Below are 11,640 nucleotides of genomic sequence, written 5' to 3'. Positions count from 1 at the left end.
GTTTCCACCTCGCTCCCGCTGGGAGCTGTCGCCAAAACCCGGAGAGCGGATTTGGCGGACTGAGCCAGTGGGCACGCGAACGGCCGACGCTGTAGGTTTTTCCAGCCCACGAGGAGGTGTTTTTTCTTCTGCAGGTCCCTAAAAGAGACTTGCTTAAAGCTGGGGCAACCGGGTAGCGGCTGTCCCGAGCCGCGACAAGGAGCAAGCGGCACAGCTGCTGGCCGGGAGCGTGAAATTTCTCCCTTCGCGACACCTGCGCCCGCCGGTCATTCCGACGACCGCCGACGTACGCCCTGCCTCTCCGCCCGGAGGCCGACCGAGCACCCCGTTAATTAATTTTCTTAATCCGTCTCCGTCTCTTCCTGCTCGAGTCGTTGCCCTGGGGAATGAGTAGGCGACAGGAAAGGGCGGTGTTTTCCGGCTGTGAGGTTCCAGCCTTCACCGTGGGCCTGGGGAGGAGACTGGAACCCGGGAGAGTCAGGCGCTGCGGGCCTGGCCCCAGCCCAGCGACTCCCAGGTTGGATGGAAATCCCGGCACAAAGCAGAGACCCTCCAGGAGACCTTGACTTTCCGGTGCGGTATCCGCTGCGGGTCAGTATCGCAACGCCCCTGGGTCTGTCTGAAACCTTAGAGGATGCTCGTTAAACCGATGCTGTAACCCACCGCTGACGTTAAGGTGAAGTGAGAAGGAAACGGACACAACTGCTCTGGAAAGCAAAATACTTGGGTGGAGCGTTAAAAGCCTCAAAGAAAATAATAGTTGGCAGGTCAAATGGCCAGGAGGTTGGAAGTCAAATGCAAGACTCAGCTGAAGTGATGTTAGAAATCTGACAAGCAAAACAGTCCTTGGAGATAAGAGACGGGGCATTGTTTCCTCTCTGCAAATGGCAATTGCTCCGAAGTTTCCTTTGGCAGATACCTGCATTTTACTCCAGATTCCTGAGAGTTTTACTTGGGGTTCATATTTCAAAATATATGTTCCATTTGGCACTAATATATATATTTTTATGTATGAATTTATTGGAAAATATTAAATGGTACTGGCCCACTTGAAGGTATTTTTATAAATATGCATAGCTTTCATTGCATATGGTATTTTCCTAAGTACAAATAGTATGTATATATTAAATACCATATAAAACAATTTTTTGCACACACAGAAACATTCTTTACATATGTCTTGTATGTAGAATTGTTTTCATTTTCTCTATTGTTAACTGCTGTTAACATGACTAAGTAAATAACTTCTTTTATAGCTTCTGCAAACAGAGTGACATGTTCTTTGAAGTAGCAATTTTATTCCAAAACCCTATTTTCACTTTTCTGCACCATTCCTCACTTTCTACAGACTGTCGCTCTCTGTCCTTCCTTTAAGAAGCTTCATATCTGGGCTCTAAACAATTTATCTAGAACCTGCCTCTTCAAGGGCCTGGCAATGCTGATTTGATTTATCCTGGCTTCTTTGATGCTCTCTACATTATTTGTGCTGAAATCTTTCTTGGTCCTGACCATCTCCAGTGGAGAAGACTGCCCTTATGTAGTGAATTATCTTTCAAATGAGAGCATTTCCTGTACTATGATGGTTTCTAGGTTCAATGGATTTTCGTTTTGATACAGAAGAGAGAGAAAAGCTTTATTTTAGAAGATTTTCGGGATTCTGAGGTTCTACTATGAATTAGAGAAAGGTTTAGCCTTGAAAAATTGGTGGTAACCTTAGAAGCCTAAGTGAGATTAAGACAGTGGATATCGAGAAGTTTTAATTGGGTTCAATTAATGCACTAATATCTGTAGAGCAAGCATCTCTCAGGCCAGGGGTGGGCTATTTATTTTTCTGTTTGTTCCGAGAAGTGTCAGCATTAAGTACCCTTGGTGTCCAGAAACCTGCAATCTACTTAAGGGGCAGAGAGGACATGCCAGTGCATGCAAGCAAGTGCTGATTAGATATATTCTAGCCTCTTGTCACCAAATGCGGTCCTGGGACAAGTAACAGCAAGGCTCACGCCAGAGCTACTGAATTGGAATCTTCATCTTAGAGAAATGTAGATGGTTCGTGTGCACATTTGATGTTTGAGAAGCCCTAGTCAAGAGCAGTGGTTTCAATATTTTTAAGTCACAGACCCATTTTAAAATCTTTCGGGACTTACAAACACTCTTATCAGGAAAACACATACAGAGAATTACACAGAAACTCTTTCTCATTCCGTGTCGGAGTGTTTCTGAACACCAGTCTGTTGATGGTGAGCAAGTCCTCTGTCAAAGCCTCTGGTCGCGGAGCCACTTAGTGTCCGCCAGAGGATTTAGGGGAGGGTTCTCACAGAGCTTAAACTGACCTTTGGAATATGGGAGAAATTGAATAGGGAGAGGAGGCAAAAAGTGCAGGAGAGATCACAGGTAAACGGGCCCAGGAGGTCCTGGCTGTTATGGCTCAGTTATAGGAGCATCATCCCCATGAACTGAAAGGCCTTGGGTTTGATTCCCGGTTGTAGGTTTGGTCCCTAGTCGGGGCGTGTGCAAGACATAAACCAGTCGTGTTTCTCTTGCACATCCATGTTTCACTACCTCTGTCTCTCCCTCCCTTCCTCTCTCTAAAATCAGTAAGCATGCCCTTGGTGAGGATAAATAAAATAAAATAATAATAAATGGGCCCAGGAGAAAAAAAACAACAAATAAGCATTTCTTTTTCAAATATGCATCTGCAGTAAGGTGACTATAGTTTAATAGCAGGCTTTCCTTGCAATTCATTATCATTGTTTGAACCTCCAAGAAATGAAGCTGAACTGTGGACTCAGTAGTCCTTCCACCTTGGGGGCACCAGGAACACTTTGACATATGTTTTTTTATGTAAGACCTCATTTCTGACTACTAGCTTTCCCGCACTCATCCTGCCCTGGCCACAAGGCCTTCAGGCCTTTCCAGGAACTCCAGCAGTGCCTGGGGCACTCCATCTGCCTGGCCACTTCTTTCCCCCAGGTAACCAAATGAATTCATTGTCTTCATTCAGATGAGACTTCAGGGGAGAGGCTGTTCCTCTGCTGTGTTCCCTTTCCCAGCTTAAAGCAGAAAGAATATAATGTACCTGACATTGCATTATATTTATTTATAAATTTATTTATGGCCTGTTTTCTGTAAAATGTAGACTTTGTGTATGGTTGTATCTTCCATACCTAAAATGAGGTCAGGCACATAGTAGGTACTCGATAAATATTTATTGAATAAACGGACCCCTTGACTACAACTTGCAGAGTGTAAAAGCTCTGTTCACAAACTCTATTGCTCCAGAAATAATAATATATTAAACATTCCTGGAATATACCACATGTATGCTGAGACAGAATTTTCAACCACTTTTCTTTAGTCTAGCTGAACAAGAAATACTAAACACATGGAACATTTTAAGTTCTAAAACTCAAACATTTTAAAGTAAGGCTTACAAAAAACGTCTTTATAGTCCATGTATAATGCATAACCATTTCTCTTCTGGCAAAGTTGAAACACAGTCATGCGTACTCAGCTGGGGGTTTTCCTCCAAAATGCCATATTCAGACTGAATTTGTGCATGCATGTTCTCGATTATCCCCTGAAGTTAGATTTAAGGAAAAATGTAAGAGAAGCTGGAAGGTTAGAACGTTTTGAACGAGAACATCCTCGTAGCTGGAGGATTCCCTTCCTTGCTACCCAGTTAGGATTTCACCAGTCCTGGAAATAAAGTCAACCCATTCTAATGAATTTGGTTGAACAATTGCCAAAACCTAAGGAATTTTCTAAGCAGTGACTTCCTTGTAAATAAAGGACTTCAGGTCACATCTTGGTTAGGAGATTCCAGTTTCACCTAATCAAATGCGGCAGGAAAAGGCGTATATGAGACTATGTGAGCATGTGGACTGCAGGCCTAGCATACAGGTCTGAGCAGGTTAGCCAGGTGCGCAGAGTAACCACCGAATCCTAGCACTCCTGGCATTTGAATTAGCTTTTGAACTCAGGCAGCAGCAATTTTATTTGTGTGTAAGGCCTTCAAATGTGGATGTATTGTTCATCCTGATTGTTGACTGGAAACCAGTGACTAATAAATAGCATTTCCTTTTGTTCATATAGCCTTCCACACTTTTTTTTTCATTTTTTGGAACTTTTATTTTGAAGACACATTACACAGATGATGTATTGTAGAATTGTACCCCTAAAATTTATATAATTTCATTAATGATTATCACTCCAGTAAATTCAATTTAAAGATAAATATATAAAAACATAGACTATTTCTTATGTAAAAAGAAGGATGCCATAAAGGGCAAAACCAAGGGCTCAGAGTATGGAACCTGGAGCCCCGGAGATCCCTAAGCAAAGGGAGTTAGGCCTAAACCGTGAACTGGCCACATGTGCCTGGCGCTATTCTGAAAATGCTATGGCTCAGTAACTGTTGTATGTCTTGTATTTTTTTTTCTTTTTTTAAAAATATATTTTATTGATTATGCTATTACATTTGTCCCATTTCCCCCCCTTCACTCCACTCCATCCTGAACACACCCTCCCTCTCACATTCCCCCCCTATGGTTCATGTCCATGGGTCATACCTGTAAGTTCTTTGGCTTCTACATTTCCTATACTATTCTTACCCTCCCCCTGTCTATTTTCTACCTACCATTTATGCTACTTTTTCTCTGTACCTTTCCCCTCTCTCTCCCCCTCCCACTCCCTTGTTGATAACCCTCCATGTGATCTCCATTTCTGTGATTCTCTTCCTGTTCTAGTTGTTTGCTTAGTTTGCTTTTGTTTTTGTTTTAGGTGTGGTTGTTAATAACTGTGAGTTTGCTGTCATTTTACTGTTCACATTTTTAATCTTCTTTTTCTTAAAGGGTAACTCCCTTTAACATTTCATATAATAAGGGCTTGGTGATGATGAACTCCATTTAACTTGACCTTATCTGAGAAGCACTTTATCTGCCCTTCCATTCTAAATGAAAGCTTTGCTGGATAGAGCAATCTTGGATGTAGGCCCTTGCCTTTCATGACTTGGAATACTTCTTTCCAGCCCCTTCTTACCTATAAGGTCTCTTTTGAGAAATCAGCTGACAGTCTTATGGGAACTCCTTTGTAGGTAACTGTGTCCTTTTCTCTTGCTGCTTCTAAGATTCTCCCCTTATTTTTAATCTTGGGTAATGTAACTATGTTGTGCCTTGGTGTGTTCCTCCTTGGGTTCAGCTTCTTTGGGACTCTCTGAGCTTCCTGGACTTCCTGGAAGTCTATTTCCTTTGCCAGATTGGGGAAGTTCTCCATTATTTGTTCAAATAAGTTTTCAATTTTTTGCTCTTCCTCTTCTCCTTCTGGTACCCCTATAATTCAGATGTTGGAACGTTTAAAGATGTCCTGGAGGTTCCTAAGCCTCTCCTCATTTTTTTCGAATTCTTGTTTCTTCATTCTTTTCTGGTTGGATGTTTGTTTCTTCCTTCTGGTCCACACCATTGATTTGAGTTCCAGTTTCCTTCCCATCACTTTTGGTTCCCTGTACATTTTCCTTTGTTTCACTTAGCATAGCCTTCATTTTTTCATCTAATTTGTGACCAAATTCAATCAATTATGTGAGCTTCCCGATTACCAGTGTTTTGAACTGTGCATCTGATAGGTTGGCTATCTCTTTGTTGCTTAGTTGTATTTTTTCTGGAGCTTTGATCTGTTCTTTCATTTGGGCCAATTTTTTTTTGTCTTGGCGCACCTGTTACGTAAAGGGGCAGAGCCTTAGGTGTTCACTGGGCGGGGTAATGCTGGTCGCTGCGCCGTGATGCTGTATGTTGGGGAGGGGCCGAAAGGGAGCAATGTTGCTTGCTCCTCTCTCTGCTTGTTTTCAGTCACTCCCTCCGCTGCCCACAATCAAACTGGGCCCCTCTGGTGCTGATTCCCGAGTGGGTGGGTTTGTGCATGCTCTAGGCCCCCGTGGGTCTCTCCAACAAACTCTCCTGTGAGGTTGGGAGTTTCTCCCGCTGCCTCAACCCCCACAGGTGTTTTCAGTCAGAGGTTTGAGGCTTTATTTCCCCGCACTGGAGCTCTGGGTTGCGTGGTCTGTTGTCCAGTCCACCAGCTGCTGCCTCACCAGCCAGCTGCAGCCTGGCCTGCCCCGCTCCACAATTGGCCACCTCGTTGGGTCCACCAGCTGCTGCCTTGCAGCAAGTCCTCTCCGCCTGGATGCCCATCTCCGCCCCTCCCACTGGTCTGGGTGAGTGTTTTTTCTTTATCTCCTTGGTTGTCAGACTTCCATACAGTTCGATTTTCTGTCAGTTCTGGTTGTTTTTTGTTTTTAAATTGTTGTTGTCCTTTTTGTTGTGCGAAGAGGCGCGGTGTGTCTACCTACGCCTCCATCTTGGCCGGAAGTTCCCTTCCACACTTAAAAAAACCCTTTACCTTCCTCTCACTTCTTGTTTCTTAGGTTGTCTGTCCGGGTTTGGTAGATAAGGTAGATAAGAGTGATTCACTCTGCCTCTTTCCAGAAGGGATTTGAGGCAACTTTTGTATATATAATGAGTCCTTCCTGTTATATTCTTTGTGATGTACTCTTTCTCCCAGATACCTGTAAGTCTTCCTCCTTACCTTTTTTGGGGGCCTCTGTTTAAATGTTAGCTCCCCAGAGACCTTCCCAGAAAACCTGTATAAAAATCACCCATGGCCCCTTTTACCCCATTTATTCTTCATAGCACTCATCACCCAACATATTGTATATTTATTTCTTTATTATGTCCTCCACCCCAACAACACAGGAACTGTGAGGGCAGAAACTTTGCCTGTTTAATTCATTGCTGCATTCCAATAACTTGATCAGTGCCTGGCACATAATAAGGACTTAATAAATTTGGTGAATGAATGATTCCTCAGTTTGTAGTATAGATCGGCTATTTTCAACTTTTTCATCTCATGGCACATACAAACTAATTACTAAAATTCTGTGGCACAACAAAAAATATATATTTTGCAGATCTGATAAAAAATAGGTATAATTTTGATTCATTCACACAGAATGGCTATTATATTGGCTGTTGTCATTTTTCTATTTGACAATCTAAGGGAAAAGAGGTCAGTGCCCATGACCTCATTTTTACTTAGGTATTGCATGTTTTAAAAATTCTTGAGGCACATCAGTTAAAAATTGCTGCTACAGATATCTGGCACATGATAAATATTTGTTGAATTCTATGATGCTTTAATAAATGAATCAGAGAAAGGTCTGATTCATTCAAGGTTATGTAGACAGTGATAACCTCACTTATATAGATTTTAATGTCTACTAATTCTTTCTCTGAAGCTTCTTCATTTGTATGCTTGGTAGCAAATTCAGACTGTTTTTTGTCCAACTTTCTTTGTTCATCCAATTTAATACCTGTCAAAATGAGCATTATAGAACTATGCAGGAAATACGATGATTTAAGTTAATGTTCTGGGTTAGAGAGAAACAACAGAAAAAAGAGAGAAGAGAGAGGTCTGCAAATGACAACCTCCCTCCCTCTGTTTCCTCTGCTCCCATATGGAAGGAAGGACAAGTAACCCGTGTACCTCCCCCAACACACACACAAAACATGCTCATAGCTTCCAGGTACATGACTTCCCTGTCTCTGCTTTTCTTGTGTCACTTGGTTGTGTTACATTGTGTCAGAAGTCCCTCTGTACAAAGGACAGACCATCTTCTCAGAAGTTTATTATGGGTCACTTAATTGGGACTCCCACAAAAAAACCCAGCAAATGCTTAGTCAAGGACACCCAGAAGTGCCCTTATGTTTACTTCACAGAGAACATTCCAGGGGGATGTTTGAAAACCACATCTGACAATAGTCTCCCCAAGGTCACTTAATTTCAGGGCCAGGATCTTTTGCTGCCCTTCACCCTGCTGATGCACCAGACTCTCGAGTGTACATCTCCCAGCAGGTGTAGTGGATGCTCCCAAGCCCGGTTATTAGCCTTTGTTTTCAACTGTCTAGAAACAATGCTTGTGGTATCTTCCTCAAGAAGAATAATAAGTAGGTAGGTGTGTGGCCTTGGGAGTGCTTTGAGCTGCCTGACAACTGACTGAGCAGGTTGGAGCAGGAGGGAAGGGGAGCCATTTCACACATTCAGGGCACATTTATTGAATGCCCATTCTGTGCCAAGGAATTGGGCCAATAATGTTGGCGCTCCTCTTAGGCTGACCTGTACTTCTCTCATCTTTCCAAACCTGCTTGACTGAACGTGGAAATTGTGTCCCAAAGTCTTTCATCTTCACCCTCCAGGGCTATCTGGTGCCCCTGACAGTACTAAGGCCACCGGTCTGAACAGAAGAACATGTTATGCAAATTAGGCATGCACACAGGAGTCAACACTTGGCAACCCTAAGCTTTGCACCCTCACCCAGAAATATCATGAGATTTATACAAATAAACAACACTGAGCTTGTTCAAAGATAGTTGTCTCTTTTGTGGCCCTACATTAAAATCTCTGTTCCTAGAGTGATCTAAGACTTCCTTTTTGGTTTGTAAAGATCTATTTTTAAGTTGTTCCTTATTGTGGGTCTGCCTAGAAAGCAAAGATAAGAATTTTGCACATTCATTCCATTATGTTATAAATCTTAGGACCTGCTGCACACATCTGCTTGCTAGTAAGTATGACCCAACATTCTTATTGTCATGCTACTTACATTTGTTGAACAGCAGAGGGTAAAGCCCAGTAACAGGTACTCTAAAAGATGCAAAGAAGAATATGCTTCCTATATTTAAGCAGTTCAAAATTTTTAGAGATTATAAAACAAGCACACCAGTATTATTACAAGACAGTATATGATAAATGTCATCAACTCCATGATATTTTCCAAATGTCAGATAGGGACACACATTCTGATATGTTCTCTGACAGTGAAACAACATGTATCTAAATTGAGACCATCTGGCTTATCTGGGATAGATGGTCTAGTAATAGTGATATTTCACTACACATTATTGGTTTCGAAGTTTTTCCCTTTTTAAATGGAATTGTAAGGTGGTCCCTGATGTATGTTAGGGGCAAAAGTACAGTTGTTCTGGCTGAGCTGTAGTGGGGAGCCCTTCCCCTCTTAGCCCTCCACCCTTTCCCCAAGTTGTTTCTTGAAACTTCCTTCTGACTTTCATGGGCTCCAAGAAACAGTTGAAACCATGGCGAGATGATTAGTAAGTTGAGAGATTGCTTCCATTTAGGATGATCAGGATGGTCTGATGGAGGATGATTGCTTGTCTTCGCATTTGAAGAAGGCTTCAGCGTAGGGTGATCATTGGACTTTTTATTGTATAGGGCTGGGGCGTATGATCTGTGTCCACCTACACTAGGCACAGATCTTGATAACCAGTAATTGGCCTCCTTGGAGGGTGTCAGTGAGGATCCAGCACTTGATTGTGTTTCATCGTGGTGAAGGATCTGAGGTTTATCTCTGGCCTCCTCTGGCCTTTCTCACTTTTCCTCCTCTTTCTCTCCATCTCACCATAAGGGACTTTCTGCTATTTATTTGTCAACGCAGAGCTCCAGCCACTCTGGATATTTGACCTTTGCCAGCAGCAGCACGCACAATGGATTCTAACATTTATTTCTTCATAATGGACTTGAGAATACACCCCTCAGTCAAGGCAACAATGGATGAGCACTGCCGTCCTCAGGGAATGCTGTGCTTTCTTCCAAGGAGGGCAGGCTTGGGAGGGAGGATACACTCAGGAGCCACAGAACCAATGAACTGGGATCTTAGTCCTTAGGCATAGCATTTTGGCTAGTCAAAGTTCTACAACACCTTGGAGTATAGTTAACACTGCTTGGGAGGTGGGCAGCCTACTCTGAGGTTCATGTCCTACAATATCCAAATATTAGGATTAAGATAAAGGAATGACCAAGGCTCAGACACCATTCTCTCCTTTAATTGTTTGAGCATCTCTAGGTGCTAATGACATAGTTGGCTATTAGGAAATCAGGGTTTATCGAAAACCAAAAGATGGAAGTTATACCTAGACTTACAAATGCGTGGGGTTGTGCAGAGAATTCAATTCAATTAAAAAATATATTTGTTGAGTTTTTCTTAAAATTTTTAGAGTAGTCTTAGGTTCACAACAAAACTGACCAGAAAGCACAGAGAATTTCCATATTACCCTCTACCTCCCCCCACCCCACCCCATGGCCTCCTGGTATTAATGTCCTGTACCAGAGTGGTACATTTGTCACAACCAAAGAACCTATATCGACACACAATCACCCAAAGTTCATAGTCTGCATTAGGGTTCACTCCTGGTGTTGTACGTTCTGTGGGTGTGGACAAACGTCTAATGACATGTATCCATCATTATAGTATCGTGCAAATAGTTTTCCTGCCCTAAAAATCGTCTGTGCTTTGCCTATTTATGCCTTCCTTCCTCATTATTTCTAGCAACCCCTAATCTTTTCACTGTCTCCGTAGTTTTGCCTTCTCCAGACTGAAACATAGTTGGAATTGGCTTCTTTTACTTAGTACTAAGCATTTAAGATGCCTCCACATCTTTTCATGGTTTAATAGTTCATTTCCTTTTAGCACATTCATTGTCTGGACGTACCACACTTTATCTACTCGCTCATTGAATATTTCTTGAGTGTTTACCCTGAATAAAGCATTAAGCTATATGCAGTTAAGGGACATGATTAAGACCTAGTTTAAAAAACAAGACATTGTTCAGTCATTCAAACAAGTACTACACTGGGCCCTTCTGTTAGGTGGTGGACTGGAGCAAAGGAATTACAATAAAGGAGAGCTTCCACCTGCTTGAAATTCAGGCTTCTTGAAGAGAAAACATATGAGGAAGGATTAGAAGAATGGGTAGGATTCCAACATTGTTATGGACTGAATTGCATCCCCTCAAAATTCATATGTTAATATTTTAACCCCCATCACCTCAGAATATGACTGTATTTGGAGAGAAGGCCTTTAAAAAGGCAGTTACATTTAAATGAAGTCATGTGGACCCTAATCCAAAATGACTGGAGTCCCTATAAGATTATCATCGAATGCATCTTGAAAGTAGGTATGAAGATTTAGTAAAACAGTTCTTGTGAATGTGACTGATACATTATCAAACCTCAAAAAGTAGGTTCAGATCATTTTTCCTGTTCCACAGGGGTAGTCTTATCTGTCCCTCTGTCCCCGGGACCTGGCGTAATTACTGTCACAGTGTCCATGTGCAACAGATGCGTGTTGGATGAATGAAGCATCAGGAGTGGCCTAAGAGAAACAATAAAGCTGGGAGAAGAACAAGAGACACAGAAGATAATATATGGATAATGGATAAGGGGGAATCTGTAAATATTTAGATTCTCAGGCAAGTAGAAAGGTTTGGGCAATGTTAAAGCGCAGTCAAAGGACAGAGGAATCCCCACCTCCAGGGGGTTGTGTGGGACCACACAAAACGTGCACTTGATATTCCTTGCAAAGCATGAAGTAGAAGACAGGTGTGCAGCAGCTGTCTGCAGCCTAACCTACTAGGATTTGAAGAAGTAAAGGTCGCCTCAAATGGGGATGATGATGCTGCTCAGACCTCAGGAACTAGCGAGGTCAAGGGAGCAAAGACAGAGGACAGTCTCGGGTGCTGCCAATGACAGTAGACTCAACAATAAAGACCACACAAGGTGGGGTGTATCAAGCATGTCTTT

The sequence above is a fragment of the Desmodus rotundus genome, chromosome 5 (assembly GCF_022682495.2).
Source record: "Desmodus rotundus isolate HL8 chromosome 5, HLdesRot8A.1, whole genome shotgun sequence".
NCBI classification, from domain to species: domain Eukaryota; kingdom Metazoa; phylum Chordata; class Mammalia; order Chiroptera; family Phyllostomidae; genus Desmodus; species Desmodus rotundus.
This window is presented reverse-complemented; position numbering follows the sequence as displayed.